Consider the following 26,286-nt stretch of genomic DNA (forward strand, 5'->3'; position numbering starts at 1 on the left):
TGAGATGCCCCTGCCTGAATTAAGGTGCAAATGTGACCATATGCCAAAGTCAGTAGTATGGATTTTATTTAACAGTAAATGAGAGAAAAGAGAAAGGAAGAAATAGAACAAAGAAGTGGGGGAAGAGAAAGATGATGACAGAGACAGTTTAAGTAGAAAAGACCACCACTCTGTGGATCTCAGTAGTGTCCTGTTGGTCCTGTCCTTCTGGTTTTATTGGTAGCGAGGGTCCCCTGAAAAGACAGGGTTCAATGGATTGATTTACATTTGTGCCAGGTGCGAATGCCCAGGTATCTCCCCTGACTGGTGGGGGACAATTTTACACAGTCTCACAACAGACTCTGGATCTGTTGCATCCCTTTGCATTGCATGCAGTGCGCTGCTGCAAGGCCTCAGCAATCAGTCTGGGGAGCACTTTGGGGGTCTTTGATGGATTATGACACCCCCTCAGCTGCTCCTCACATGGATGTCCCATGGATGTGGCCTTCCTGGGGCGGAGGTTTCACAGCTGAGCCAGTTTGTGTGAGGGAGGGTGGGTGTTCAGTGTCTCTGACCAGAGTTGGGCCATGCACCCAAAACTCTGCTCTGCTTTGGCTGGGGGCAGTCTGAACAAGCCTGGCCTCAGCAGATGAGCCTGTGGCTGTGGCCTCCCCAGCCTGAACCCAGCCAGGAATGGTTTTCAGGACAGCTGCTGGGTTTGGTTATCTTGTGGATGTGTTCTTCTCCCTCAGCCTTGTTTGCTTTTCACTGTCACCTTATCTTATCTCAGGTTCCCTTAGGTGGCTTAACCCACAGTCCAAGGTTGCTCTCAAGAGGCGTAATCACAGTGGGGTGTGATGGTCACAGCTTCTGTATACAGTGTTCCCATAATGGGCAAAGCTCCTTCATAACAATGTTGCAGCCATTAACCAGAACATTTCAGTCTCTGACAACAGGCCCAGCTCATTTGGCTTTTCCTCACAGGAGAGATGCTCCAGTGCATTCATCATCTTAGTGGCCTTTGTTGGACTGACTCCAGTGCCTTCATGCTCCTTGCATGAAGGAGTCCAGAACTACACACTTGCTTAACTGCATGAGGTTGCTGTCAGCCCAGATTTAAAAAAAAGGACAAAATCTAAAAAAGCAATACTTTCTTTACTAGAGAATCAATAATCCTTTTACATGTATTTTGAAGGTTTAAAGAGTGATGTTGGACTTCAGCCGAATTCTGTAAACATTTTTTACTTGAGATGATGAAATGTAATAGTAATGGCTGTCTGAACACTGGATGTGCACTACTGAGATACAGGCTGAAATTAACAGCTTTTCCATATAATTATCACTGAGTTGTAGAAATATACTTGAGATAGCTAATAATCTGAGCAACTCTTATGTTGCCTCTGTTAAACTGCATGTAATATAAACTGACTTTTTCACATTCTGTTGTGAAGTTTGTATTTCTGTATATAGGCATGTGTTTAGTATTGAAATGTTTAAGTCTGTCTTCTAGAAAATGAATTTGTAACAGCAAAAGATTATGCTAAGCAACATTTAAATAAATTTTTTTATTAAATCCCTCAACTCAAACTGATTTACCTATATTACTGAGATGAGATAATGCTTATAGCATTGCTGGCATACAAATAGTTTCTTATCAGTCCAGAGGGAAAACTAGCCTCACTTCCTAAAAGTAAGAGAGAAAGCGATGATCATCCAAGAAAATAGACCTGCATGAAGTGTGATTCATTCCAATGAATAGCCTTCAGCTCCATATGTTTTTCATAGTGCCTCTGAAAATTAATTCCTTTAGTCCATGGTATGCTCAGACACAGATTTGACATAGTTACTCTTGATGGTTTTGGAATACATTAATCCTAGCAAAAACCTTATCGGCAGTGCTCTTGTGCCAGTAAGAAGAGGTGAAAAATTCATAGAAAAATGCCATGTGTATCTTCAGTAGTTATGAAAGGAAGTACATTATGGAAATGAAAATGTCTGAGTGATGCTAAGTAAACTATCCTAAAACCTGTCTCAAAAATAATCACTTCTTTTCTTGCCACACCTTACCAATTAAGACAAGGCTGTTATTTCAAAATAATGGGTTTAGTTGTTTACTCTGTTTACCCATTTTAACAGTATAATTTAATTGATGGAAGCATTACATCACCGTAATATTAGTGCAATAAAAGCTGCAGCATCCCTCATGAGCATCTGGATAATACTGTTTCCTTAGACTAAGAACCACAAAACCAGATTTCTTTTTATGTTTTTAAAGCAGTGTATAATTTAAAGTGGGAGGTATTTTCTGTCAGAAGGAGCACAATAATTTAAGCATAGAAAAAGGACACTGAAATCAGAGAATCAACAATTTGATGGGAACAATTAAGATGTTAGTGCCATTTGGATGGACATTCAGTAGAAAGAATTAATAAAAGGGTGGGAGGAAACGGAAGGAAAACCACAAGAAATGGGCACAAAAAGTAGGTAAAAACAGGAATTGAGGAGTTTTGTGAAGATTATGATGAAGACTCTTCTTCCCTGATCTGCATATTAAATTTGCCTCTGTTACCTCAGGGTTGGAGTAGCTTCCACATAAGTACTGTTTTCATGCACTACAGCATGTAGGGTGATGTGAGCATCATTCCCTGTCCACTGTTCTTTTAATCTCTCTGTATTCCACTGTTCTACTCTGGCTGGCAGCACAAAAGTATTGTTCATCATCACTGCTTTATATAGAAAAGCACCACTCTCACTCTCCCATTGGCTCTCTCAGCCATGAGGAAAGGGTTAACATTTTCCTTTTCAAGTGAATACCTGCACTAAAGGAAGCCATAGGTGGCACCAGATGTTCAGTTTTGAATTTACTGCTCAGCCATCTTTTCAAATTGTGGACAGGCACTGTAAAAGAGGACAAGTTTTTAAAACTGGGTGCAGGTACAACCATGTGCAGGTGAGACTCTGAAGGTCTGGCACAGCAGCTGTTGGGAGGTAAGCCCTGGGCTGGATGCATTCCCTGGAACAGGTAAAGGGCAGTCCACTCCTCTTCCAGTTCCTTGAATTTTCTAGATTTGTTCTGTTCATGACTTCAGTCTGAGACAACTACTGATGTCGTTCCTAATCCACAATACAAACAGGACTCAGCTTCCTTAACTCTGGAAGCAGCACCTGAATCAAAGTTGCACTGTTCTGCTACAGTCTAGAGAAAGAAGGGTTGTTTTCCTAGGGGGAAAGAATAGTACCTTAAAATTTATATATGAAGAAACAGGAACAAGTATCAACAAAGTCTGGAACCTTTATCATTATTCAGTTTGGTGTTGCCAGAGATTAAATTTGGTCTAAAATTGAACTGGACATATTCAAGCACTAAGGATTTCTTCATAGGAATAACTTCTTCAACAGTTTGTAAGTAGTTTCTCGGTAAATGAGGTTACATGAAGTACCATGGCCCCTCTCAAATAACATATTTAACATGGATTGGTTTGTGTCAACCTTTGAAATTGGAAGGTATGCCACAAATTTCGGCCTGCAAATTGATCCATCAGTGTTCCTGCCTTTTCAAGCTTATTCTTTGCTCACAGTGACCTCTAGTGTGGCTGGGTGAGACAATGCAGTGCATCCGAGGCAGTGCACAAAGAACTACAGACGTGTTCATCCTGTTACCAGGATGGGGGACACGTGTCTGTGTCATCTGCTTTACTGTAAGACACACTGCATTGAGCATGCAAAACATAAACAGGAAACCATGAACCTAAAAACATTCCTTCAGCCATACCAAATAAAGAATTTAAAGATTTCTTCATTCTTGTGGCATTTTGATCAGATTTTTGTTTATCAAAAACTCCATGCATGGTTTGATACATTTGGTAACAGGTTCAGGTAATTTTCAGCATTGCCAAGTGCTAGAGATTGCTGTTACTTTCTGAAACCTTGCACTTGCCTTGGTCTGAAAGATATGAATCAGAAGGCAGTGATGCAACAATTTCTGTAAGAACTGCCGTAAAATGTACAGATTCTTCAAACTATGTTTCACATTTAAAAGCTTGTTCAGATTTTATTTATACATGCCAGTACTCCAGTTGTGTTGATTAGCATCAACAGAACTCTTTAATAATGATTTTTTAATAATGATTTTTCTTAGCTAGTCATCTAATTATTGTCATGATGCCAGATGTAGTTAGACTATATTCTTGCAGGATGGTGTTGGTCAGCTTGAAGTATTTCAACGTCTTCCCAATCTCGTCTGCAATTAGGACGTGTCACACACAGGACTCCCACCAGGTGGCAATAAAACCTCTTCATTCTTTAAAGCATTTGCAATTATTTTAGATGGTAAAAACGTCTGTTGTGTACTAATTAGACGGGGGAAATCGTGATTTCTAATAAGGTGACAAAAAATTATTTTTCTGAACTCTCAAGGTACGAGTGCTTACAAGAAGTCTGGGAACAGACAGCAGCATGCTGGGCAATAGTCACTGTTTTGTTCTTAACAGCCACTTCAAGGTAAATACAAATAATATATGCCTCTTGGTTCCTGAGTAACTGAAATAATTTTGTCTTTTGATGAAACTGTAGAGAGAAGACAGTGTGAAATGCTAATTTACTAGTGGGAGCTTAAACCCCACAGAAGTCTCACAATTATAGTTCGTATTTAGACTGATCAAATTCATATCTTCAGCTACAAAAAAAGTACTCTTTTTAGACTTAATCCAGGTGTGTCACAGACATCTTTTCATGAAAAATCCTTTACTTAGGATTTTTCGTCCTGAGAAGCTGAGAGGCCTCAGGAACAAAATGTAAACAATGGTTATCTGCTGCTGTGGAATGCAACAGGTGCATCTGTGATTGGTCTCATAGAGTTGTTTGTAATTAATGGCCAATCACAGTCAGCTGGCTCGGGCTCTCAGCCCGAACCACAAACCTTTGTTATCATTCTTTGCTTGCTACTCTTAGCTAGCCTTCTGATGAGAACAATTTCTTCTATTCTTTTAGTACAGTTTTAATGTAATATATATTATAAAATAATAAATCAAGCCTTCTGAAACATGGAGTCAGATCCTTTGTCTCTTCCCTCATCCAAGAACCCCTGTGAACACTGTCACTCAGGTGTGTTTCTGTAAGTGTTGTACAGCTGCTATATTCCTATTCCTATCTTATTATTGAAGGAAAAAAACTCTGCACACATACAGTTTTAGTCGACTGCCACTAGTGGTGAAGTGCCAGTAGCATAACTGGCGTGAAGATGCGCTGATTTTCCCCCTCCTTTTCTTTGGTAGTTTCTTACATATATTTCTCCCCCCATTCATCCTAATTCCTTGCCAAAATCTCTTTTTCCCTTATTTCTTAATGATCAATGATATTTTTCTGTTTTATGTACTACATCACCCTTGATTTTTTTCCAGCACAGGCATGCATGCAGAAATATGTCTCTACATCATTTCTGGACCCAAGCAGGCCTTAGTATGATGAGTAGGACACTGATGTAACTTTGGCCTGAAATTTTACACACTTTCTGGTGCAAATTTTCTTTTTAATTTTGAAACAGTTAATGTATAATGCAGATTAACAAACTCAGTGTGTTGAGTTGACCCTGGCTAAATGCCAGGTGCTGGCTACAGTCACTCCATCACTGCACTCAGCTGGGCAGGGGAGACAAAAGGAAAGGCTCATGGGTTCAGATAAGGGCAGGGAGAGATCACTCACCAGTTGCTCTCATGGGCAGAACCGACTCAACTAGGGGAAAAATTATTTTAATTTATTACCTATCAAATGAGAGAGGGACAATGAAAAAAGCTCTCTTCTTGGGCTCAACTTCACTCACATATTCTCCACCTCCTCCCCACAGCAGCACAGGGGGACAGGGGTTGGGGGACTGCGGTCAGTTTATCACAGGTCATCCCTGCTGCTCCTTCCTCCTCAGAAGCATTCCTCACAGTCTTCCTCTGCTGCAGTGTGGGGTCCTTCCTGCAGGACAGTCCTCCATGAACTTCTCCAACATGAGTCCTTCCCATAGGGTGCCTGGGATCAGGACTGAATTGCTGCCTTGACTCAGTCCACACATTTGCCCTTTTCTGTAGCTCTCTTTCTTTATCTGTAAGAGCTACTTAACTTCAGAAGGACTTCACAAATTGTTAAATAAGGCAAAAATTTAGCAAAAGTTACTATTGCTCTTTAGGCAAAATGATATACCTGAAAAAAAGGCCATCCAAGCTTGTGGACGCACAAACATTTCAGGTATTATGAAACATTACAAAATTTGTAGTATATTAAATACTAGCAAAAACCCATCTAAAAATTAACCTCATGTTCTTAGTTATGCTTAGTTACTTGTACTTACATCTGTCCCCACTTAGATTGTTCACAGTTAAGAACACAGAATTTGACATTAAAGGCTACAGTAATATTTTTTTTTATCTCCTCCTCCCCCCACAAAAATGTCACCAAAACCCCTCAAACCAAACAGCTCTGCAGACAGCATCTGGCTTTTGGTATGGGCCATTTGTTCCTCTCTAGTGATAAATGCATTTATAATACATTTACATCAGTCACACGTACAGCAAGAGATACACTTCTGAGATACTCTTCCTAGAAATACTGCTCCTGATGAACAAATAAATAATGTAATTCTGTCTTTCATAAAAGAAATACCAGCATATTTTCAACATATGACAAGATCTGCAGTTCTCTGTTTCCATTTCTCTGTTTTCCCCAACATACTAATCAGAAGATGCCATTATATTTTGTATTGAAGTCAGAATTCATAGGTACATTTCTCTGAAGGAGATAACCTAGATTTCTGAATGGAATTAGAATTTATCAACACAGTTTAAAACAAACAAATTATGACATTTCCCACATTTCACTACTGATAATTATCTTCAGTCAGTCTCCTAGTGACTTTGTTAACAGAAAAGGACAGTAATGAAAAAATCACTCTATGATTACAAAAACAGTACTGGAGGAGATTCAAACCCATTTCTCCACTACTTGTCTCCCTACACTACTTCAGGATCCACTTTACTGTAATTGATGCAGGAATGATCAAATAAAATTACTCTGGATATTCAAAGACAATCTGTTACAGTTCTTTACTTATTTTATCATTACAACAATTCAAATAAATTGGGGAAAAAAAAACCCCAAACCACCCAAGAATTTTACACAGTGTGTTGCATTTTATAGAGCTAATCTATGATCCAGGATAGGTCAATAACAGGATGGATCAAGAAGCCAAAGAAAGATGAAGAATAACTGGCTGTGTACTAATACACAGGGGATTACAGCAGATTAAAAAATGATAAATCAGGAATGTCATTCTATTTCAGATAAAAGCAAGTGCCATTGTGGCATGCAAGGCATACAGGAGGTAATCCCTTCACTACTCAGGCTTGTAAGGCCACAGCTGCCACACTTCAAAATCCAGGTCCAAACTTTGGAAAGGGGTAAATTACATGGATAAAATCTAGTGGAGAGCAGTGAGTCAGAAACCTAGATGGAATTTAGGAAAAAAAAAAGTGGGAAAATTGGTCTTTTAGCCTTGGCAAAGAAGATACTCCAAAATATGCAAAATATTTTGCAAAGAGAATTTTTTTTAGTACTCAAAGGGGTTAGAACAGGAAGTAATAACTTGCAGCATATGAGATTTAGATTAGATATTAAAACTTTACAAGAACACTGTAGCAGGCCATCTCTACAACCATCATCAGAGGGTTTTTTTGAGAGGAGGCAATACAAACTGCTAAAGGGATATCCAGGTATTAGGAATAATGCTTCAGAGAACAAGATAGTTCAGATAATGTATCAACATTTTGTCCAGCTTTGAGATTTTTATCAACATTTCTTTATTACTCAGATTACTACACTTTGTGAATCACTCTTCTTTTAAAGAAGTTTTGAGGAGCTTCAGAACATTGATAAGTACTCAATTCCAACTGCATGTTGCAATATATCACTTTTAAAATGCATGTTATTTAGAATATTCCCTTATTACTTCCTACTTCTGTAAATCTCACTAAGATTGGTGAGAAAACCTAAAAAGCTTTTTCTGCTGGACACAGCTAAGACTACTGATCAGAGACTTATTTAGAAAGAGCCAAATTTAGATATCCAATCAGCATAATGCTTTGCTAACACAAGGTTGACAATATTCACAGTGATACATTTGCCTTTTATTTTTTGTGGTTTTGTTGACATACTTATGTGAATCATTGCATTAATTAAGCTTCATAATACAGATCTGCTCTTTACACATCAAGGTGTCATCTGGTCTTAAGATAAAACTTTCAATAGCAAAGTGGGAATAAGAAACAAATCTTCAAGAAGCTCTTGGGGCACAGGATAAAAAAAAATTGACCAATTTAATTCTTGAGTTAGACTCCCTTCAGTTGTCTAGCCTGGCATTTTAGTGGAGTGAGAGAGGGCAGGGAGGGTTGTTTTTTTTAAGTTATGTGATGTGTTTTCACCCCAGGCAGCTGCTTGCTCACTCCCCCAGTCAGCAGGATCAGGAAGTGAATTGGAAAAGTAAAAGCTGGAAAACTCATGAGTTGAGATAAAGACAGAGTAACAGGGAAAACAAAAACCACACACACAAGGAAAGAAAATGAAGAATTAATTCCCTGCTTCCCATGGGCAGGCAGGTGCTCAGCCATCTCCAGTACAGCAGGACCCATCACACGTACTGGTGATTTGGAAAGAGAAACAAAGGCAAACACCATCACCCCAAATATTCCTCCTCACCTACTTCTTCCTCACCCCACTTCATACACTGAGCATGATGTCACATGGTCTGCATTATCCCATTTTGTCACTTTGGGTCACCTGTCCTGGCTGTGTCTCCTCCCAGCCCCCCATTCACCTCCAACTTTGCTGCCAGAGTGGAGGGTGAAAAGCAGAAAAGACCTTGGCTCTGTGTAAGCTCTGCTCAGCAATAACAAAAACATCTCTGTGTTATCAACCTTTTATTCAGCACAAATCCACAACATAGCCCCACACCTGCCACTGTGAAGAAAGTTAAATCTACCCCAGCCAAAACCAGCACATCCTTAAGATTAAAAAGATTATTTTATAAAAATGCAATTTGAGGTTCATAAGTTTTTTTTGGCTATAAATTTTTAACTCTCCTAAAATCCTTCCTTTGGGTAATTCTTAAAGTCTTTAGAATATGCAAAGACTTTTTCTGGTTAGGGCCCAAGCCACTTGAAATGATTCATAAAAGAACACAGTCTAATAGGGAAAGTTACCTAAATAATTCAATACTGTTATGCCCTTTGATAGGTACATGAGGAACAGAGAATGCCTTTGGAGGTTCCGTTTCATTTTCACTTTAGGCAAGAGAATATTCCTTTTTTGAAGCAGAGAAATACTTTGCCTTACACTGCCTCATGTCTTGCACCACAAAGTGTTTTATACACACTGTGTTTGACTCATTCCATGTGAGCAAGAAAGGCTTCTGTAGGAGATAAGCAGACTATATTCCAAATGCAGTTGCATTGACATCTTAAATAAATAAAAATAATAGGCTAGGGAAATAATGCAGAAATTCCAAGCACATCCGGTTGCTTTATGAGCTTTACCTTTTTTAGCAGATTAAACACATTTCATACACTGAGTTCTGGGGTATGAATTGTGTTCTCTTTGCTTCTTTTTGCCCTGCAGCCTCCTTAGATGAGCTTTGGGAAATTGGAAAGACTGCACAGAGGGAGAATTAATTTGCACACAGGATCTGCAGCCTAAATTTGTCATCCTGGCAGCCTTCTCTTTTTGAAGTAAATCATGAATCATCACCAAGGGAAGAGGCACAGAGGATGAAGTCCATGTTACAAAGTACTGTGGCTGGAGCCAGCCTTTGAGAGCCCCCATGGAGACTGGCCATGGTGCCTCTGGAAGCAGCACAGCCACGAGCCCCTGGGCTGTGAACAACCAGAGCTTGTGCACAGTGTGAGCTGTGGGACCTCAGCAGTGTGGTCACCTCTACTGCTGACTGCCCTTTCCTCCATTGTACATCCCTTGTACCTAACTCACTGATACCGTCTGCTGTCAGCTTCCCCCTTGATCTGTTTGAACCCACTATGACATTACTGTGGCTAGACAGCAACTGAGAGCCTTTTCCAAGCTGGTGTATGTATAATACCATCTTATGGCAGTACTCACAACACTTTCATAGTGTTACTGTTTATCTGAGCCTGCAATTACACAGTTTAATTAAATTTTGTTTGACATGCATCCCCATTTTTTCTTAGTCTTTATTTGCCATGGGACTCCACCCTCCATCACAAAATGGTACTGGCAATCTCCATCAGCATACATTGCTGTTGGCCTAGAGGGCTGGTGTAGGTCCCTTCCAACTGAACTGCTCTATTCTAGTCCCAATTATTTTTTTAAAGAAAAAAGGGGGCCACAAGAAAATGTAAGTGCACTCCATGTTATTTGGATAGAAGTCTATGTTTATACACTCTTAATTACTCAAGTTGTTTCTGAACTCTGAGCAGTGTACTCTAAAGCAATAATCAATTTGGTACCTTTCCTAAAGATAAACATTGTAAAGACAGAACGAATGTCATTAATCCTGTCTAAACTTTCTGCTTATTGCAGCCTGTTTTATTGAACTTAGTGACATTGCCTTTAAAGTGGTAAAAGGAGACCAAAACTATATGGGCAATTGATACAATTTTTTTCCTTAATATTAATTATACCCAAGGCAATTGATTTTTAAACTTGAGAAATATTTTCTTTTTTCTCTGTTGCATATTAAGCTGCCATTTAACAGAAATTAAATACACTTAAGAGAGATTAAATATACTTTTATTACACACAAAAGCATCCAAGTTCTGCGCCACCAGAAACCAGACAGCAAGGAATAATTTAAGTTATTTTGCTTCTGAGCATTTACAAGAATATGATAGTACAGGAGGAGTTTTGGTATCTTCACTGAGTATGGTAATGCATCTCTAGGATGAGTAATGAAAGGGCTCATTTCATCTTCCACAAGGTAAACTCCCTGATTCCAGTACCTTTGGTTAGTAACTGGTCTTACACAGTTTCTACCTCTAAAGAAAAAACCACATTCAGCATTCAAAGTCCTGCTCTGTCTTTGAAGAGACCTGCTTCCAAGTGAGAAACAGCAGATGTTTCACATCTCTGCTCAGTTACATACTGCTTTCCAAAGATAAACAAAACTTCGGCTCATTTTCTCTTTTAATATGGAAAAGGGAAGGAATTTATCAGACTATCTGTTCACTTCCTACTATCAACCTTTATTTGTTCTCAAAGGTCAACTTTATGAGAGCAACCTTTTTTCATTCTCTAAGAAAGCTACATCCAGGGGAATTCCTCAATGTTCCCCTCAAACAAAGACCTTACATGACAGCAGTAGAGCATTTATTGATTTTGAATACCGATTGAAGATTTACATCAGTGTGCATAACAGAAACTGTGGTAGATCTTAAAGGGCATTTCCAGCTAGCTGCTATCCTTTGAAATGATGCATAACCTTGTATCATGTCCTGAACCAGCAGTTTTGAGTCCATAGGTGCAAGAAAAGTTCACTTATGCTCTAAACATATAAACTGCTGTAGCAGTACTTAAATATTCTGTCTGATAAAATTCTGATATTAATTAGAAGATCAGTAAAGGGTATTTTCATTTCTTTTTCCCATTGCATGTTAAGTTTCTATAAGAACGATGCTACATCCCGAGAGTTGATGAACTTATGTAATATTATCAATATATACTATATTAGAAGACCTGTCTTCAGAAAGTCAAGGTGGTCATTAGCAACTCATTCTTAAAAAGAAAGAAAAAATAATCGTGAAGAGAAAAACTGGTCCACCAAAATGTCATGATTTTAAAGTCATATTTAGAAGCCTTTTTCCATCAAAGCTCTGACTAGCTCAGTACATCACGTAGTAAAGCAAGCGTGAGTGAGCCACGGGCACACATCCTCAGAGAATTCCTTCTAAGAAGTATAATGGCTGTTATTTTTACACTTTTAATCCCTAGCCTCTCCTTATTACAGCTAATCATCTCAGCAACGCATTAAAGAGGGCTCTGCAGGTAGTGTAGCATGAGAAATCAATTGCCATCCAAAGCACTAGTGCTTCCTTCTATAGCAGTATCTTTGACCACAAATGGGTTAATATATTGTGAATCTTCCATTTTCCCTTTTGTTTTAACGAGTCAAATGTTTATTCCCATATTCCACAGCATAGTCATTAACTTCATCGATTTATATTGTCATTTTTAATTTGATAGGTGACTGCACAGCAAGGCAGCTTTTAACCAAGTCAGCTGTACATAAAGCCTATAATAAATCCTAATTTCAGGATGTATATCCCCAGAAGACTCTTCCCCCTCTATTAAGGAATAAGTGACTTCTCTAAAACAGGTGCAAGGAAACATTAAAAGTGCATACATATCTGCTCAGACACGTGCTGACACACAAAAGAAAGGAATGTTGTACAATCTATCCAGTACAATACAGAAACACAAGTTATGATTGTTAAACTACATATTTCAACTCTTAATTGCAGTCTACTTCCTTAGGCCACTATTTTTACCTGTGCATGTTAATTATTAAAAGCAGGATTTTGTGACACATGCTATTTCTGGGTATTATACCTTCACCCACCTAAGGCAGAACCCATCACTAGGGTGAGAATGGGAGATGGGAGAACGCCTCCAAGAACGTACACTGCAACTTGTCATATCAGTGTTTTGACCATTTGTAAAAGAAAATTAGATTCTGACTATGTGTTGTTGAAAGAATTGATACAATGCACACACAACTCTTGGCAGGTGTGGGCAGGTTCTGACCTTGGCCAAATCTTTATTGGTCCCACCTTGTGAGCTGTGGGACACTCCAGCACCACTTCCCCTTTGGAACAGCAGACACGCATCCTGTGTTTTGAAATTCAGCAGCATGGCAGGTGATTTTTTTTTTTTTTGGCATGTGTTGGTGCCACTGTGAATTTTGTAACAACTGCACAGCAAGACAGATTCTCTTGGGGTGTATAAAAGGCACCTCTGCTCCAGGGCCAGGGCAGCCTTGCCAGAGATTCACCCACAATGCAGAGAGCCCAGGCACCCCATACACAGACACTTAGCAGCCAGACACTTGAATCTGAAAATAGTGTTTCTTAAAAAAACTTAAACGAATGCTAAAACATGACTGTTTTAAATGCAAATCCACTGCAAGTTTTACAATGCCACAATAACTTAGAAGAATAAACCTCATTCCATTTCAATGACTCTGAATCTCCCAGGCTTTCTGAAGGAGATGTTCTTGAATCCAACTTTTCTAGAAAAATCATTTCCATAAAAGATCACACCCAAATCCTTTAAAGTGCATAATTATAGTCAGTAAAATCAAGGTTCCCCCTAAAAGAAATTTTCTCTTTCTTGTCCTGAGCAGTATTAACATTCAATGCTGTAAGAAGTTTTAAATATAGCCATATATTGTACATAATTGTTGTACTGTTGCTATGCACTATTATATAACTGCCTGCAGATGGCTGCATTTCAATGGGAAAAAACACACTGTTTAAAAAACCCTGTTCTTTGAGTGTGTATTTCTGATTTCTAAATAATAGAATTGATAATATTAGCAATAATAACAACAATAATAAAAAAAAAATCAAGGCACTACTTTTACATTTACAGCAGCAAATAGGCTGGTCCCCTCTGTGTAAATCAGTTTCAAATGTGCTCTAGGATTTTTTTAAAATAAAAGAATGTAAAAGCTTAAGGCATTACAAAAAGAACTGAAGTTTTAAAAACTTCTCATGCTTTGATCTTTAACTGAACAGGAGCACCACCTCTGTTTATAAGAGATTTTTATTAGGATTAAAAGGCAAATTTAGAGCAAGGAGTCTGATATTCTTCTGCTAGTCTGCAGGATTAAAGCTCTTTAAAATGAGAATATCAATATTAACAATGAATTAACTTTTCAATTATGGCCTGTCCTTGAAATTTTATTTTGCTTTCTACTTAATATAGTTACTGCATTATGAGTGCAATAAAAGCAAAGTGCTTCTAATTCTAAATTGCATAGTTGTAAAGTTACCAGAAGGTTTTTAGGGCATTTTTAAGTGTAGTTTTGAGGAGTCAGTTTTATTCCTCCTGAAATAAATGAAGAATTTGCATTGATTTTTAAGGAATTCAGAACAGAGGCAAGTATTTTCTTGCTGATGTCTCACACACCACTTTTCAGATCCAATACTTCAGTCTGCTTTAGCAGTCACTAATAGCAGAGGTAGGAAGCTGGTAACACACTGGCCAAATAATCAGTAGTAATAAATCAGCTGATAGCTGGGCAAAATACTTCTCTTCCTTTGCAGATATCTTCTGGATTTCACAGCTCCACACTCTTTGTGTTGTTCAGAACCTTCCCACATCAGCAGGGACACCACAGTCACCAGGATATATCAGGATTAATTTTTGGCCGACCCACTGAATTCCAGTGTGAACTTGGGCTTGACCCAGTAGTTTTCTTCCAGTAAGATACAACACTGCTGTAAATAAGCAGGCAAACAAAAACCAGGCCAGATGATGAATCTTCACTTTCATCTAATACGCCAGTCTCTTGGATATTCCATGACCACTAACAGCACTTGTTCTTTGGGGATAGGACCATCTTTACAATAAATCTGTGCAGCACAGACAGTGCAGTGTGTCCCTCAGCTTCTAGATATTAGTGGATATCAAAGTCCAAGCTCTCGAAAGAATGCTTTAGAGTTCATGGACTGATGGTTGCTCTCCAAATGAACGGAACAGCAGGTATTAGAGCCATGTCTGACAGGTAGGTAATATTTTTGACTCTGTGCAGACAAGATAATCACCTCACTTTTAAATTAAATAAAATTCATGTTAATTAAAAAAAAAGCTGAAACATTTTTATTAATGAAAAATACTGAGAAACAAAGTGCTAACTAAGATATAAACTATACTTTCTTCTTTATTTTCAAGTAAGTTCAAGTGAAAATTATTTATTAAGAAAATATTTTGCCTGTATCAACCCTATGCACCAACCCATACCAAGCAAATCCTATACAGAACATCCTGCTTTTTTTCAGAATACAACAGTCCATCCTTGCACAAGACATAACACTAATATGAACCCATGCATATATTATTTATGAGCTCCAATTTCCTCTCTCCCTGACCAGAGCTAGAACTCAGGCCCCAGATTCCTACTCTTATGAAGAACACTTAGATAGCAGCTAAAGCATAACAAGCTGCTTATTCTGCTTTCATTAATCCAGACTTGGAACACAACCACTAATAAATGTATTGGCATTTTTTAAAAGCCGAAGTATACAACATTTATACCTGAAATTTTCTGAGAAAATGGTAAAAATCAACTATATGAAATAATTAACAACAACTGGGACATTCAACTTATATTGCTTTTAAAATCAAAAGCAGCATTTTCTCTTACAGAGAAGGAACTTTTGGGGCTATTCTGGCTACAAGAATTCCTTTAGGTCTTGTTTGAAAAGCCTCCCTTTGGAAAGAGATTTAAGTGATGCTTCACATCACCCAGCAATGCATATTCCCTTTTAGTCTCATAAGGTGTTTCTGTTTAATTGACTTGACTGTTAAAATGTGCATTCCAATTTGGATTTCAGTCATTCAGTGTGGCCATCAATAGAGTTAGTTTTATCTGCAATACTGAAGCGTTCCCCTCTCAAATTTCTGTGTCTGTGATGCTGCCCTGAGCTGTGTCTGTGCTGAACTCCACCAAACCTACTTCTTTCAGCATGTTCTGAGGCTGATACACGTTTCTTGTATATTGTGTTTCCTGTTCAAATCTCTTTTCCCATTGCCATCTTGTCTTTTTAAAATAAGTACAAACCTAGCACTACAGCAGCAGCTGCAACAACAGCAGAACAAATGGAGTGGTAAACTGGTTTATTTTCTCCTTGATTTGAGGCCAGTTTACACCAATTCTGTATGAACCATCAATATAATACTGAGCCAGTTATCATGACCATTCCCAATCTCTGAGGTCTTGGTGCTTGGCTCACAGAAACACATTTCTGCTGATCACTGGATCATCACTGAATCTGGATCAACAGAAATATAACCACGAGCAGCATTTTAGTAAAGGTGCATTTACAGCCGATGCATGGAGAAGTCAGTTTGGATTGAAACCCCCAGCAAAGCCTGGGCCCGGGAGCTTCGAGCGGATATTCTCTTCCATTCTGACAAAAGAACGAGGTTTTAAATGGCATCAGGATTTACAGGCGTTCGGCAGCTGAGCTGATCTGACAACTCCGTGTCTAATTCTTGCGTGACATAAAAAATTAAATGGGTCCCTCCCCTGGGCACTCCGTGCCGGACGTGCCCGCACCTGCTGAAGCGGGGACCGAGCGAGGGGACGCGGTGCCCGTGGCGTGCGGGGCGGCTCTCCCGGCGCCGCAGCCCCGCGGATCCATCGCGGATCCCATCGCGGATCTATAGCGGCTCCATCGCGGCTCCACCACCGCGGATCCATCGCGGATCTACCGCGGATCCCATCGCGGCTCCATCATCGCGGCTCCACCACCGCGGATCCACCGCGACTCCATCGCGGCTCCATCGCGGCTCCACCGCGGCTCCACCGCGGCTCCATCGCGGCTCCATCGCGGCTCCATCGCGGCTCCATCGCGGCTCCATCGCGGATCCATCGCGCCCCGAGCGGCGGCGGGCGCGGGGCGGGGCCGCGGGAGGGCCCGGCCGCCGCCGCCCCCGAGGGCGGGCCGCCGGTGACAGCTGGGGAGGGACCCGGCAGCAGCGAGGTGCGGCTGCTGCGCCGCTGCTGCTCCGCATCGCGCCCGCGGAGCCCCGGGAAGGAGCGGGCAGGGATCGGCCGGGCCCTGCCGCCGTCGCCGGCCGCGCAGTGGGTGAGTGGCGGCGGGCACGAGTGGGCGATGCGGGGGCGGCGCGGGCACGGCGTGGCAGGGGAGGGAGGACGGAGGGATGCAAGGATGGATGGAGGGATGGAGGGAGGGAGGATGCTGGCGCGCTCGGAGACTTTGGTCGTGCGAGATGCCTAAGGGAAAAAAGTGCATCCCGGGGCGGGGCGAGGCTGTGCCCCTCTCCGCTCGCCCGTCCGTGCCGGTGACCCGACGGGCGAGGAAGCCCCGGGAAGGGAGGCCGGTCCTGGCAGGGCAGGGGCTGCGCGTCCCCAGGCGGAGCGAGGCGGCTCCGACCCTCCGGTCCCTGCCGGTCCCCGCCCTCCCGCAACTCCCCCGCAGCCATCAACGGGCCGGGGCGCGGCCGCGGAGGGGCCGGGACAGCTCCGGGCTCCCCGTGCTCCCCCAGCCCCGCCGGTAGCCGCGGCACGGCGGCAGGACGGCCCGGAGCATCCCGGACTGACCGCCCCCGCCCGGGCCGTACCTGCGGTGCCGGGGGTCCACGGGCAGCCTCCGGCGCTGGCACCTGCTCCTGCAAGCCGGGTCCTGCCGGCAGCGATGCTCGAGGAGAGCACCCGAGGCCTGCCCTTGGAGGGCTGGCAGGATGAGGCCTTTATTTTTTTTTTTTTTTTTTGCAGGGTGCTGCCTGGCTGATATTTACATAATATCTCTGCTTAAGTGTGACCTCGTCCTTAATTGGAGGCTTCCTTTGCATTTTCTATGGGATCACTCCACTGGGCTGGATCACAGGAGTACCTGCACACACTGTAATTTTTCTCTCTTGGTTCCCCATAAAGATTGATTTGTTCTAGTGGATAGGTGAGATTTTAAAAAAAAAGTTCTTTCCATCAGCCCTTAAAGCAGTGTCTAGGCCTGCAAGTCACTGCAGGTTTGTGGGATCTCTAAATTAGAGGACGATGAACACAGGCTTAACTAACTAGCAATAATTATTTTTGTTAGGTATTTATAAATTTACTAGCCTTACAAATTATTTCCATGCACCACACTGCTTAATCAAAACAAAAAGAAATTATATGAATGATAACTGACTGTAATTATTTATTTTAAAATTAATAGATTTATTAGAAGAAGGAAGAAAATAAATCCTGGCAAATTTTATAAGGGGGAAGGAATTGAGACCCACTTCATTCAGAGATTCCTTTTGCTCAATGAGATCCCTACCCTGTGCTTAGAACCCATCATGTAAACAGTATTGTCTCTTCTTACACTGTTGGCCTCACTGACAGCAAGCTTGATGTGCCTGTATATTTAACCAGGAGTTGGATTCTGTAATGCTTATTAGGGTCTACTGTCTTTCATCTCTGTGAGATGCCAGCTTCAGTTTCAGGTTTTATATGGCAAAGGGTGAATATCTTTGTGTTGGTTTTCCAAAACTTGCTGAAAATAAGTGTTCTGTGATTGTAAGACACACTAATTCATGGTGCATTTAGGCAAGAAGGTTTTTCTAAAGACCTTTAAATTCTGCCTTAATTATCTTTTGACACGGTGTTTTTGTTCTTCATTGAAAAAAAACCCATGCCTTTTCGTTAATAATGCTAAAATTAGTTACTGTGATACAAAATCTGGGATACTGTGTATGGCTTAGAACATTTGTTTTCTGTCTCTGCTCTGTTTGTACTTCTCGGTTTACTGGGATGACTTTGTTTCTTGCACCTGAGGTAGTGTGGGGTCTTTTGAGGTTTGAGCTTTTTGTTTCTGGATGGGTGCACATGGTTAGGTTGTTAATGCTAATCTAATCTTTGAATAGATATATTGGAGATTCAAACAGAAGGGCCCAGAATCTTGGATCTCATGGAAAAGGTGATTCTTCTCATGGGTGGAGAGACCCATGAGTTGGGAGAGGAGCTCTACAAGTTCAAGGAGGTCACTCCTGGGACTCCTTCACTGAGCCACTGGGGCTTGTCTGCTGCAGGCTGACACAAGTACTTTAAGAGGCCATTGGTGTAGAGATTGGCCTAACAGGTTTAAGTTCTCCTGCATGTAGATGAAGCTTTTTATTTCCATTTGCTTTTTGGAAGTGCTCTGCTCTGAGCTATGCTCACTCTCCACTTAAATGAATGCTCCTGTAGTGCCTTAGATTGTTGTAACGGGAATGCAGGACTTGGAAATATCCTCAAAAGAGGCCATGTGTTGTAACTGAGGTATAAATGAGGCTTGAACTGAAAGAGATGTGCTCTGTTAAAATGTTAATTCCAGGACACAGTGATGGAGCAGAGGTTTCTTAAGATTCTTCTCTTAGAGGTCCATCTCATTCAAGCTCATGTTTTGTTTTCCATAATTAGTACCTTTATGTCCACAGCCCCATCTTCATTGCAGCTCACCACAGCTCTGCTGTCAGTTTCTGCCTTTAAGTAAAATTTGTCTGTATGCAAATGTTTATAGTTAATTCCATGTATAGATTTTTTCTTGTAGAACATTTTGGTTGGATTATGATAGAAGATGGGAGATGTAGGAGTAGCAAGTATATGAAGAAGAAAAGGGGCCTGGGCTGTATTTCTGCATTGTGCAAGGCCAGATGGAGCTGGCACAAATACGTGTCAGGGAGCAGAAAATACTGAAGAATGTGAAATTGGATTGCCCCTTTGTATAAAAGCAAAGTTGCTTGCATGCTGCCTCTGTGTAAGAGGATATTTGATCAGGTACAACTGATTATTGCGTCTCCATTTATTAATGTTGAACCAAAGTTGGTCTGCCATCAAAGGAACCATCAAACCCTTCTTCATGTCCTTGTCTGTAGTCCTGATTTTTTTTTTCTCTCAACTTTCATTAAGTCTGTTCTGCTTCATTTTGAAGGCACAATATTCAGAACAGACACAAAGCCTTAATTGCAGCTTTGTGTACTGATATGCACAAACACATTCCATCTCTTGTTTCTCATTAAAAAATATTCCATATTTAGAACAATTGTTAATTTAGGGTACTTATTGCAATGTTACTCAGCATTAGCAAGGAAAATCCATTTCATGATCATTGTTTTCTCCACATATTACAATAAAATATCTTGAGTTAATGATCTAAAAATGTGGGGTTTATTCCATCTTGGGAAGTTTTACTCCTGTATGCAAATTTTGTTTCTTCCGTTTAGTTTTTGCTCAGGTCTTTTAAAATAGCAAACTTTATCAGCCCTAACTTCAGTAATAGGGAAAAATCTATAGTACTTCCACCAAAGTGATGCAGATTCATTGTCAGTGGGGCAAAATAGAACCACAGTAGTAGTTTAAACTAATTTTTCATTCATTCTTTTTTCATGATTCTTCCATCCTTTGCATATTATTGTAAATGATAGAACTTTGTCTTTGGCAGATGGAATGCTTTTGTAGGCCTTTCTTAGAAATCACTAAAACTTGGTTGGTAACTTTCTTACTTGCAATATTTTATCACTTTGTCGGTCTGATTAGAATGGCAGCTGAAGAGAAGCTTCTGCCATGTGCTGGGTGGGTGAGGTCTTCCCCTTTTCCTCCCAACACAATCCAGGCTCATAGATCTGGAATTTAATTCCACAGCTGCCTTTGGATTTGATGCATTCTTTCTTTACCATATAGGCTCTCAAACACATGCATAAATGCACATGAAGAGCCAGATGTATTTGGGAAGCTGCCACCTTGGGCTGTTAAGTTGGACAGGAATGGATAATGCTTGATGTAGTGAGGAATACAGTGGGAATTTCATTATTTTTCTTCTGTTAGTTCACAGAAACTTGTACTCAGTCTGTGTCTTGTTCACAATGGGAAATTACATGTTGATAAAGACAAAGGTATAGAGTGGTAATTTCTAATTTATCTTCAAATCCTTGGTTTTAAGAGAGGGTTACCTAATGCACATTTTATAAAAACATAAACATGCATACACATGAAGTTATTCTGGTTCTTTCCTGTTAACATGCTGAATAATCCAATTAACTGAAACCAGCTTCTGGAGGTAAAAGTGAAATTGAAGTAAAAATCACTTAAATTGTGTAATGTTTAGAAGTAATGAATAGACTTATAAAATATTTTTTATGTCATCCTCAAAAAGCACATACAACATTGGTTTGCTTTGCTTTGACTTTACTTTGTTTTTAGTGGAAGATGGCTGAAGGACATCTTTGCTTTGTTCTGATAATAAGAGAACTTTGATGTAAATATTAGTTAATTTGTTTGTTGCAGATGTTTTAAAAAACCTATATATTTAATCTGCAATCTGGCATTCTGTAACCAGTGTAAAATTAAGAGAGGAACTATTTATATTAAATGTTTTTGTTCATGTGTTGCTTATTTGTTCCTTACTGCCTGCTGAATGTAGCCACAACTATAGGATGTCTCTCCCAACTCTTTGAAGTTTCTGTTCAGTTTTTCTTCTCACTTTTAGCCCATCTTAACCCCATTATCTAGCACCCTCCCTTGACATTAAGGGAAATGAAAGCTGTTTCAGAAAGTATGTTTTTTCATATTTCCTAGTCCATTTAAATTTGACTTGCATTTGAAAAGGCATTATGACTGAAAGCTTTGAGTTGCCCTTGTGACAGCTGTTACCTTTCCACCCAGGAAGGAAGCGTCAGTAGAGTCACACCGCTGCATTCTGCAGTTTCACTTTTGATTCAGCACTGATGCTCAGCATGTGCTGCAGATGAAATGTTTGGCTTCCTGGGTGTAACCTCAATCAATGGTGTCCCTTTGGCCATGGTCAGCACCATTTTCAGCCTTCATTGTGGGCACTGTCTGCAGATCTGATTGCTTTGACTTTGCTGTGTAGGTGATGAGGTGATTTTTTTTGTTTTCCCTTGTGAGTATAACTAAAATTTAACCCTAACATTATCTATTTATTTTAAAATGAGGTGAGCCAAGGGGTATGTTGGTGCAGTTGAAACTGAGGTGCTACCATTGTTGTTATTATTGTTTGTATGATGAGAGTAAGAGTGAGCCATTGCAGAACAATACTCTGTGGATTCTTCCAAAATGATCTTATTTCTCTTCTTCAACAGAACAAGGAACATCTTATCTAACTAAAGTACACTATTTTACTTAGACGTTCCAAAATGTCAGTGATTATGAGGCTGAGATTTTATTTTCTTTTCCTGTTTTCTATCCAGAGCAGTATGCAGCATCTGGTAGCTTTTTATTTACTGCTCTGTAATGCTTCTGTTTGTGCAAAAAGTGTCCAATATTTTACATTTCTTCTCACTAGCTTGCATTTGAACTACCACCCAAAGATACAAGCCTTGTTTTCTTGTGATCTGCTAATTCTCTGAACAAGCTTATTATCCATTTTTATAAATACTCGTGGTGATGTGATGCATGTCTGCCCTGAGTCTAATCAGGACATGTTTCCAGGGTGAAGGTTTTACTTTGTGAGACAGTGATTCTCATTCTGTTTGAGTCCCTAAGATGCAAGTACTTCTCTGATTTTGGAGTAACTGCTTCCTGTAGTAGTTTCTGCATTATCTGCATCCTGTCAGAATGGAGAGAATGTGTTGGGGGGTGCTCCTTCTCTATATTACTTAGAAATGAGAAATTAAACCCCAAGAACGGACTTTTATTTCCATATCAAGGTGTAAAGCAGTACTTTCACAATGTTTTTACCTTGTGTTGAGCTTCTTGAGTCACATCTTGGCATTTCCTGTAGAACAGATCATGGCTCAATCATTTATTGCGAAGATTGTCAGATATAGACTATATTATAATCATACTCTGCTAATTTAGTGTGGCAGACTTTTATTTCTTATAAGAGAATTAATTACTTTTTCCTCTTGATTCCTTTTCTTGACTCCCTAGTTCTTAAAAAAAATAAATCTTGAAATACATTTAATGCCATCTTCTTATATCAATGTTCTTTGAGATGCACTCATTTTAAGGAAGACCAATTGATAATTTATCTGAAGTATGGCAGAAGAAAACAGTTCAGCTGACCAGTAAGGATGATGGACTTAATTCTCACCAAGGCAGACTTCAGCTTCTCTGTGCAGCATAATCCTCCTCAAGATAATCATCCTGTTAGCTTCTGCATGAGGCTTTGGCCTCTACCACGTAGGATGGGAGGGAGGATGGGATGCTGTGCCCCAGCACTTACTGTCTGTTCTGGTAATTCTGTGTTTTTTTAGTAAAATGCCAAAGTCTTACTAAAAACTTTAATTAAATTTGCTGCAGCCTGGCTTCCTACAGAAATGAGCCTTAAATGCTTCTGCTGCCTCTGAGTCCCCTATGAGTAATTTTTGCATTTGTTGGACAATTTCAAAAAACATGTGTGAAATGGTTGAAGTCTTGAAGATAAATCTCCTGCTCCAGAGCTTAAGACATAAGTGCTTGATTGCAGAGATTAGATGAACCTTTTTCTTTGTATTTTTGGTCAAGTTTCACTGATGAATGGCATGAACTTGCATTCTTTGCAATGAGTCACCTTGAAAAATGAATCTTTTGGACGACTGTGTTCCTGACAACTCATTATATCCCTCTAAGCTCATTATATCCCTTTATTAATGTTTTCTACTTTGGTTTGGTGGTGAGGTTTTTGTTTGCTTGTTTAGTTTGAGTTTTGTCTGGCTTTGTTTGGATTTTTTTGGTAGATTGCCATCATATGCTGAAATTTCTCAGAATTTTTTAGATTCTATATTTGACCAGCTGGGAGGCTGGAGCTGTTACTGTCTCTTGCAGCAAAAATACAAAGCTTTTCTGCATTCAGCTAACTACCAACCCTGTCTTTATGTCAATAACAAATATTTTGAGTAGATATTATTGCTTGCAGATTTTTTTTCCTACTGTCCACTGTGTAAGAAAGCCTGAAATATTTATAGGATTTTTTGTCATTTTTACCCCATCTTTTCACCTTAGCCTTTCCTAGATTATGTATAGTCTAAAAAGTAGATGCCTACTTCTCCATCAAAAAGGGAACTGTGACCATAGCCATGGTTAGGTATACCTGAGCTAGATTAGTGTGTTTATTTAGTGAGCTATTAGGAATGCAGGTATTGGGTAAAAAAGCAGTGCTTTTCAGGAGTATAATTTTAAATGCTGAGAATTTTGTGTGTACTCAGAAAACACTCCAAGAATGAATATAGAGATAAATCTGTTTCATCAGCCTATCTGATGAACTGGGTGAAATAGAAGATTCCTGTACACTAGCACTTTAACATAATTGCATAATAATGATAAATTATGCTTTACAAGGGGATGTGTTGGAGATGTGTGTTATTTAAACAGTGTTTAAGCTCTAATCACAGCACTTAGTGTACTTAATATATGTATTGTCCAGGAACTGAGGAGAGGCTAATCCTTCAAATAGCACAAAAGCAACACAGGATTCCAATTATTTGCTGTTTCTTTACAAAAAGTACAGAAAAATCTAAAACCTTTAGAGGGATGCTTTCCCTTATCACTTGAGGTAATAAATAGAGTGCATTTTTTGAGATTTAGATGTAAGTATAAAATCAGTAAAGCAGAGCTGTGAATATCATGATTGTCAAGAACAATAATTTTAATCTGCAGAAAACCTCCCCAAAATATACTGCAGGTTTGCTCTTTCATACCCAGTCCAGTTTGTCTAGCCTTTGCACATCTGATGCAAAAATGCATTGCTGCTTCAGCTGCCATAATCAGCTGTAAATAGCGTGTGGGCTACGGGAGCTGGAAAAAATCCATGGTCCTGAACTGGAATGCAGTAATTGCCAGCTCCTTACTGGGAAGTGGGACCAAATGTGTGAATCTATCACACCATGAAGCTTAGCTCTGTGGAATAACTCTCCTGCTCTAGTTATTTCAGATACTCTGGAATAACATCTCTGTTTCTCAAGGAAATTATTTTTATTGGTATATAAATAAAGAGGGAGAAGGAAGAATTAAAATGGATGCTATATTTTGAACTGTCTGTAAGGGAGTGACTATTTCCATGGTCAGTCTTCATGTGAAAACAAGTCTGAAGAAGCTGTATGGGGAGTAGACAAGTCAAGAATGGTGAGAAAGATGCAGGAGGAAATGAGTGATTTAAAAAAAATATGCTGCAGAGAAAATAAGAAAGAGTGGGCGTCTATGTAGGCAGCTTTGTTGATGTCAAAATGCTGCATGTTCTTATTTTGTTGTGCTTTGTCGTGATGGAGGAGTACATGTTCTGCACAGATTAAGCCATGTCATTCTGTTTTCTGAAATATTTTTTTTTACTGTGGAAGGAGCCATTAAGTCTGAGATACATTCTTTAACAATGAAGCTGAAACTCTTATTTTGGGGGCTTTTGAATTACACAAAGCATTTTTTCTTTTTCCTGTTTCATATTGCCTGAGATGTACCCCACCCTGTGGGTGATAGAAATGTTGTCATGGCTTCTTCTTTGCAAAGGCTGTAGATTTTAAAGTAGAAAAATAAGAACCCTCTTGACACTGACTCATTTGATTCTGATCTCAGCTGCAGTTTCTATAACATGGATCCATCATCCATACATTCATCACCTTTATTGCATGAGTTCTGAACTTGCACTGGATGTAAATAACACCCAGTCTAGGCAGTGAGATTGACAGTAGGAGTTACACTCATTGTGGCCTTGACCTCTGTGCATGGGAAGAGCTGCTACAGTTTTGGGGCTTTGATTACAAATATATCATTCTTCAATCAGCAGGAAATAATCTGAAGTAAAGTCTAAAGTTTGGATTTTTTCCCCAGCTTTTAGCATGGCCCATGCTGCAGGTGTTTCTGACTGATGAAACCTGCCCTGAAAAGTAGGACTGTAAATTGCTTGTATGTATTCCAAGGATTTTAGTAGACAAATGTGCCTTTGGAGCCACAGAAGAAAACTTAAATGATTGAAAAAGTATACAGACCTTCTTCTGTGATGTTAACTCTCTATATTAGTATAAAACTAACACAGTACACTTACTAATTACAATGTCAATAAATATAATCAGGTTGTATTGTAGTTCTGAGACTCATTAAACCTACCTGTGAAAATCCATGTAACAAAGCTTTGTATCATCCATACCTGCGTTTTTAGGACTTCAGTGGTTGTCCTTAGTTTTGTTTTTAGTTCATGTGCCAAGCCCTTTCATTTGAACTTCCCAAAACCCATTTCTTAGAATTTTTCCGTAGGTTTCATGTTCAGGAGCTGTATTCTTCATCCACTGATGCATTTGACCTCCAACGGCATGAGCTCTCTGAGTCTGTTCTATTTGGTGGCAGACCTCAGACCTGGATGAAGTTTCCCAGTAGGTGGAGATAACATGTAGAAGGCACTGGAGATGCACCAGCAATAATTCTGTGTTTGTTTCTGAACTTAGAGTTGTTGACTGGTCATGAAGGAGATCTCCTGTGTGCTAACCTGGCAGACCACAGTTCCTGGCTATGTGGTTTTGCCTGTGTTGATAATTGCTGTAGGCTCTTGATAGACTGACACTTTGGGTGCAGGACAGGGGGTATATTCTTACAGCCTCCCAATCCCTCCC

The 26,286-nt window shown here is 39.9% G+C and overlaps 1 protein-coding gene across 1 annotated transcript in view; it reads left to right on the plus strand.

Annotated features, from left to right (window-relative positions):
* Window positions 1-16,804: 16,804 nt before the first annotated feature.
* The window catches only part of JAKMIP1 (janus kinase and microtubule interacting protein 1), a 142,330-nt gene continuing 132,848 nt past the window's right edge, over window positions 16,805-26,286 (plus strand). The window contains exons 1-2 of the mRNA XM_058802913.1: window positions 16,805-16,856; window positions 17,507-17,635. The gene's annotated coding sequence lies outside the window, so the exon portion shown is untranslated. The remainder of the gene's footprint in view (window positions 16,857-17,506; window positions 17,636-26,286) is intronic.

The sequence above is a fragment of the Ammospiza caudacuta genome, chromosome 4, assembly GCF_027887145.1.
Source record: "Ammospiza caudacuta isolate bAmmCau1 chromosome 4, bAmmCau1.pri, whole genome shotgun sequence".
NCBI classification, from domain to species: Eukaryota; Metazoa; Chordata; class Aves; order Passeriformes; family Passerellidae; genus Ammospiza; species Ammospiza caudacuta.